The sequence below is a fragment of the Phyllobates terribilis genome, unplaced genomic scaffold, assembly GCF_046119375.1.
Source record: "Phyllobates terribilis strain yellow unplaced genomic scaffold, ASM4611937v1 Scaffold_20__1_contigs__length_20440879, whole genome shotgun sequence".
Lineage (NCBI taxonomy): Eukaryota > Metazoa > Chordata > Amphibia > Anura > Dendrobatidae > Phyllobates > Phyllobates terribilis.
In genome coordinates this window covers 7,419,356-7,426,745 of record NW_027362780.1, presented here as the reverse complement: position 1 = coordinate 7,426,745, position 7,390 = coordinate 7,419,356, and positions in this window count along the sequence as shown.

The window sequence follows — 7,390 nt, the reverse complement described above, 5'->3', positions numbered from 1 at the left end:
CTTCAGTGGAATTCCGAGAACAATGGGAATGTTATGAAGCATTTTTAAACGTCAGCAGAATTCCGAGAACAATGGAAGAGTTCCAAAGCATTTATAAATGTCAGCAGAATTCCGAGAACAATGGGAAAGTTCAAAAGCATTTTTAAATGTCTGCTTAATTCCGAGAACAATGGAAGAGTTCCGAAGCATTTTTACCTTCAGCGGAATTCCGAGAACAATGGATGAGTTCAGAAGCATTTTTAAACTTCAGCAGAATTCTGAGAACAATGGAAGAGTTCCAAAGCATTTTTAAACTACAGCAGAATTCTGAGAAATATTGAAGAGTTCCGAACCAATTTTAAACGTCAGCAGAATACCGAGAACAATGGAAGAGTTCGGAACGATTTTTAAATGCCAGCAGAATTCCGAGAACAATGGAAGAGTTCGGAAGCATTTTTAAATGTCAGCAGAATTACGAGAACAATGGAAGAGTTCCGAAGCATTTTTAAACTTCAGCAGAATTCCGAGTACAATGGAAAAGTTCCAAAGCATTTTTAAACTTCACCAGAATTCCGAGAGCAATGGAAAGTTCCAAAGCATTTCTAAACTTCAGCGGAATACCGAGAAAAATGGAAAAGTTCTGAAGCATTTTTAAACACCAGCAGAATTCCGAGAACAATGGAAGAGTTCCGAAGCATTTTTATACATCAGCAAAATTCCGAGAACAATGGAAGAGGTCCGAAGCATTTTTAAACTTCAGTGGAATACCGAGAAAAATGGAAGAGTTCCGAAGCATTTTTACACTTCAGCGGAATTCTGAAAACAATGGGAGTGTTCTGAAGCATTTTTAAACGTCAGCAGAATTCCGAGAACAATGGAAGAGTTCCAAAGCATTTATAAATGTCACCAGAATTCCGAGAACAATGGGAAAGTTCCAAAGCATTTTTAAATGTCAGCTTAATTCCGAGAAAAATGGAAGAGTTCCGAAGCATTTTTAAACTTCAGCGGAATTCTGAGAACAATGGACGAGTTCGGAAGCATTTTTAAACTTCAGCAGAATTCCGAGAACAATGGAAGAGTTCCAAAGCATTTTTAAACTACAGCAGAATTCTGAGAAATATTGAAGAGTTCCGAATCATTTTTAAACGTCAGCAGAATACCGAGAACAATGGAAGAGTTCGGAACCATTTTTAAACGCCAGCAGAATTCCGAGAACAATGGAAGAGTTCCGAAGCATTTTTAAACATCAGCAAAATTCCGAGAACAATGGAAGAGGTCCGAAGCATTTTTAAACTTCAGCGGAATACCGAGAAAAATGGAAGAGTTCCGAAGCATTTTTACACTTCAGCGGAATTCCGAGAGCAATGGGAGTGTTCTGAAGCATTTTTAAACGTCAGCAGATTTCCGAGAACAATGGAAGAGTTCCAAAGCATAAATAAATGTCAGCAGAATTCCGAGAACAAAGGAAAAGTTCCGAAGCATTTTTAAATGTCAGCGGAATTCCGAGAACAATGGAAGAGTTACGAAGCATTTTTAAACTTCAGCGGAATTCTGAGAACAATGGAAGAGTTTTGAAGCATTTTTGAATGTCAGCGGAATTCCAAGAACAATGGAAGAGTTCGGAAGCATTTTTAAACGTCAGCAGAATTACGAGAACAATGGAAGAGTTCCGAAGCATTTTTAAACTTCAGCAGAATTCCGAGTACAATGGAAAAGTTCCAAAGCATTTTTAAACTTCACCAGAATTCCAAGAGCAATGGAAAGTTCCAAAGCATTTTTAAACTTCAGCGGAATACCGAGAAAAATGGAAAAGTTCCGAAGCATTTTTAAACGCCAGCAGAATTCCGAGAACAATGGAAGAGTTCCGAAGCATTTTTATACATCAGCAAAATTCCGAGAACAATGGAAGAGTTCCGAAGCATTTTTAAACTTCAGTGGAATACCGAGAAAAATGGAAGAGTTCCGAAGCATTTTTACACTTCAGCAGAATTCCGAGAATAATGGGAGTGTTCTGAAGCATTTTTAAACGTCAGCAGAATTCCGAGAACAATGAAAGAGTTCCAAAGCATTTATAAATGTCAGCAGAATTCCGAGAACAATGGGAAAGTTCCAAAGCATTTTTAAACTTCAGCGGAATTCCGAGAACAATGGAAGAGTTCCAAAGCATTTTTAAACTACAGCAGAATTCTGAGAAATATTGAAGAGTAGTGTTGAGCCACCCCCGTAGTGTTCGAGTTCGGTTCGATTCGTCGAACAACCGTGTGTTCGCCGAACTGTTCGTCGAACTGTTCGTCGAACACCTTCGAACACCGTTAAAACCAATGGCAGGCAAACAAAAACACATAGAAACACATAGGAAACACCTTCAAAGGTGTCCAAAAGCTGACAAACTGCTCAGAAGACATAACTAACACATGGAAAAGTGACAAGTACATATAGTCATGCGAAAATAAAAGAGGTGGAGGAGTAAAAGGAGGGGGAGACACAGATATAGGCATGTCATGCCCTTCTAAAATCCAAAAAGTGAGAAGCCGACACGGCCAGTCCGTTCCTGCCCGTGCCACCTCCGTGTCGCCGGGTTTGTGCCAGAGCCGCGGTGGACCCTGACGGCCAGCCCCCCTCTCCTAATACTGGTGCCTGTCCGCTGGTGGGTCGAGCCCCCCGCGGTGAGGGGGGAGTAACATCTGCAGAAGAAAGACCATCTTCCAGCCAAACTAACATGTCGACTTCTTTTCGTGGACAATGTGATACGATCCCTTTGTTACGGACACGCCCATCGCTACAAATTCCAGATGAGGCACAAAAACAGCAGGTGCTTCAGCGGATATCAAGTGCTCCATCAAGTGGGCTCTCCTCCACCTCAACTTCAACATCACAAATACTCTAGTCCTCAGAGGTGTCACCCCAATCGCACTTGCTTCCTCACAGCTCCCAAGTCTCCAGCTGCCCGTCTGAGTATGGGGTAACACAGATGGTTGAGTCTGCACAGCTGTTTACTCATACTATAGCCTGGGAAACGGAGGTCTGCTCCAGAGCTTCTGTTAATCCAGACGAGGAAATGATCTGCACTGATGCCCAGAATCTTTATAAGTCGGATCCAGGACCAGATGAAGAAGGTTCTGAGCATAATGTAGACCCTCGTTCCCAAACTTTAACTCCTGTTGGTGGAGACAATGATGAAGACGATGATGAGACTCAAATACCTGATTGGAGCGACAACTTGACTTTTCGGTCAGGGCAGGAAGAGGTTGGCTTTGAGGACGACGGGTGTGATAGCACACAGGGTGATGATGACAAGGTTGGAGATCCCACTTACTGTCAACCCACAGTCAGCCAGTCGATGAGGTCACCCGGGCCTTTGCCTGGCCTTTGGGATGTTGTGGTGGTCGGCTCCCTGGCCCGTACCCTGGGGTCACTCTTTAAAAGCGTGGATAATTGTTAATTTTATAAGAGTTTGTGACACCACCTGTGGTATCTGGTGAGAAGCACCAGCGCTGCAGCAGTCCACTGAGGCCCGTGATAAGGCAGCTCGATGGTATAGCTCCCACAGGTGGAGCTAGGTCTCAGGGCAGCGTATGCAGGGGGAATGCAGGACAGGCGAGACCCAGCTGGGTCAGAGCAAGAACGGAAACGGACACGGTAGTCACTTCAGTACCTTTTACTGGAGGAAATTCAGGCACATCCTGGAGCACTGTAGGGTGAAGGGTTCATATCAGGATCCTCCCCAATGAGCGGGTGTAGGGCCTCCTGTTTCTTGCCTCTGCGCAGTAAGTTTCTGACCTGCCTGGAGCTAGGCCTAACTTTGTCTCTGTCCTGCGCTGGCTGACCTTGTGGTAGGGCCTTCTCTTGAAGTTCACGCTCCCAGTATGCGGGGCCTAAGCGTCTCCTGGCTCTGTTACGTATCAGCACCTTAGCGATCCTGGGACTTGTAGTTCTCCAGGGATTCCGATTATGCCTTACTGGGTCATAGAGATCCCGGTAAGTTCGGATCCGGTGTCCGGTAAATGCTTCGGGGTGAGCTGGTTAAGCTCCTCTGCCCCTTATGTACTAACTCGCCACTCGCCTTCGGCCTACTCGGGCCCTCAATAGGCTATACACACTAACGGCAGCTTGCCGCGCTTCACCGATCTTATGACTCTGGCACACCTTAAGCTCTATCTGGGCTCCCTGAATCTAGCTAGCAGGAGCCTCGTGCTCCACTGCTGAACTATTAACTGAGTTCTCTAGACTAGACTGAGCTCCATTGCAGACTGATCTCTCTTAGGCTTCTCTACTGCAGGAACTCTTCAGAGGAACTGAACTGCCTAGCTCCACCTTCCCTATTTATATCCCTAACGGGCTCCCTCTGCTGGTCTGAGGTGGAAGGTGGAGATGTGTGAATGTTTATGGGGGCCACTTGTGGAGGATTCCATCAATACACTCTTCTAGGATCTGTGATACCAAGCGCAGCGGGGCGTCACAGATGCTATTGACGACGAGGTTAGGTTGCGCCTTCCTGGACAGAGACGGAGTACTGGAAGCACGTCAACAACTGCATCCTCAACCACAACTCCACCTCTGACCACAAGTCGTAGTGGCTCTTCAGGTTGCATGGGCTCTAAGCCTTGCATAGCCTGGGCATTTATTCAGATCGATAAGGATGACCCAACTCGTGTTATCTGTAATATTTGTCACCAAAAGCTAAGTAGAGGCCAAAAAATCCATAGTTTGAGTACTTCATGCATGTACCGTCACATGGATATGAAGCATAAGTTGCAGTGGGAAGCTCACTGTGCTACAATGCGGCCTAGCAGGCTGGGCCAACCACCGTCTGCCCCATCTTGTGCATCCGCGGCCTCTTCATCCTCTGTGACTGGGGGGACAGCAGTCACACATGTTTTTGGATGCAGACCTGCCACCTCTTTACCTGCAACAGCCAGTGTGATTGGCAGGTCGTCAGTTCATTGGGAAGTGGAAACACCTGCTGGTGTTGAGAGCTCTCTGACATCGAGAGCACCACCTTTGGATCAAGGCAACCTAACATGTCCGCCTGCATCTTCCTCACAGACCGGCAGTTTGCCAGGGACACCCTACTCAACCCCGTCAAAGCACAACAGCCAGCCCTCGGTCCCTCAGATGTGGACAAGTAAAAGACCATTTCCTCCTAGCCATGAGAAAGCTAAGAGGTTGAATTTCACCATCTGCAAGCTGTTGGCTACAGAAATGCTGCCTTTCCGCCTGAAGGACACAGTGGATTTTTGAGACCTTATGTCCGTCGCAGTGCCCCAGTACCAGATGCCCAGTCGGCACTACTACTCAAAGAAAGGTGTGCCTGCGCTCCACCAGCATGTTGCACACAACATCACCGCTTCTTTGAGAAACTCTGTGTGTGACAGGGTGCATTTCACCACAGACACTTGGACGAGTAGGCATGGACAGGGGCGTTACATGTCGCTGACAGGGCACTGGGTAACTATGGTGACAGCAGGACAAGGGGCTGCTGTCCAAGTCTTGCCGTCCCCGCGAGTTGTACGTCAATCCTCTTTATCTAGAAGTTCCTCCACTGCTTTTGCCTCCTCAACCTCCTCTCGGTCCTCCACCTGCACCCAAAGCCTGTCTGGTAATGCCACCTGCTTTCTAACTGCGCACCTCCTTACTATGCTGGCAGCAGGGCTCAACGGCATCAGTGTTTACTTTGAAATGTCTGTCACACAGCTGAGGACTTGTGGTCAGCTCTGGAGACCCAGTTTCATGAATGGTTGTCTCCACTGGACCTGCAACCAGGGAAGGCCGTGTGCGACAATGCCGCAAACCTGGGTGCGGCCCTTCGCCGGGGCAATGTTACACACGTGCCTTGTATAGCTCACGTGTTGAACCTGGTTGTCCATAAATTTTTAGACAACTATCCCGGACTAGATGGCCTTCTGCAGAGGGCACGGTCGCTGTGTGCTCACTTCCGCCGTTCGCATCCCGCAGCTCAACGACTTACATCTCTACAGAAGTCGTTGGGCCTGCCAGTTCACCGGCTGAAATGCGATGTGCCGACACGGTGGAATTCAACTCTGCACATGTTGCAGCGACTGTGGCAGCACCGACAAGCCCTGGTGCAATACTTTCTGACATATAGCCTGGGCCAATGAGATCCAGAGGTGGGGCAAATCACACAGCAGGAGTGGTCTCAGATCAGGACCTATGAAGTTGACGCGCCCCCTGGGCCGTGGGGTACCCGGAGCCGGGCCGGTAGACGCTGGGGGTTGTAGTCACTGTGGCGGTGACCCGGTCCGTGACCCAGGGCGGTCAATCCAACGGTAATTTGTATATATGGATTTTATAATGTCAGACTACGCCACCTGTGGAGTGCGGCCAAAGGGGCCGCCGCTGCGGAACAGTCCTCTGAAGCTGGTGGTTTTGCTGCAATGGTATTATTACTCACCACAGGAAGAGTGTAGCTTCAGGGCAGTGTGGGTGGATGATGGTGGTTGTAGTGCAGGGAGTCAGTAATGAACACAGAGTCCGTGTGATGCAGTCCCAAGATCTTTACTCACATTTGTTGCAGTCCAGATTACAGGTACCAGAGCTATCTCACCCGTCGTGCTGTGCGTACTCAGTGAGGGGCTCAGTCCACCCCCAGATAGCTCCGGAGTACTTAGCAGGACCCCCTTCTGTGTGTCCTTTCTCTGGCCTTCTCCCTGCACCTCACACCCAGTGACACTTCTATCCGGTATCCTCGGGCCTTGGCGGGCGACTTGTGTTCCGTCCCCTGGGTCCTATGTGGCTACCTTCTTAGTGAGACTGGTGTGGACTTTTGCCTGCAGTACATGAAATGCTGCAGCCTCCGGTTTCTAGTTGAGCCTTGCTGTTTCTCCTCTATTTGAGGGACCGGTTCCCCTTATCTGGCCTGACCCCTCTACCTCCTGGTAGCAGCGGGAGTACAGGTGGCCTTCTGCACGGCCCGTAGCCCTAGGGTTCCTTCGGTTCCTGGAGCCTTCCTGCTCCCACTCCTCTCTTCTCTCCTTCAGTCCTGGGCCTCCGAGGCTAGGCCCGCCTCCGGAGCAGAGCTCATGCCGAGCCTCTGCTCCTGTCACTTTTCCTCCTCTGACTGGCTTGCTCTTTCTAAGATGGCTTCCTATTTATACTCTCCCTGTCATGTGCTCCCCTAAGCTGCTCCCCTAAGCACCCACTACATAGGATCCTTCCACCAGCTAGGGACCTGGGACTGTGCTCTCCCTTAGGAGCAATCTCGCCCTAACCCCACTGCGGGTATGTGTTGGATGCAGGTGTTAGGGTCCCGAGCCATACGCCTTCCTTACCTGAGGGTGAGATACCACACCTCTGGGTGAGATGCAGTAACTCTGTGATGACTGCACCCTCAGGGGCGCCACACACCTTTCTGCACAGTTTTGAAATGGCGACGAAGATGTTTAGTGCTGAC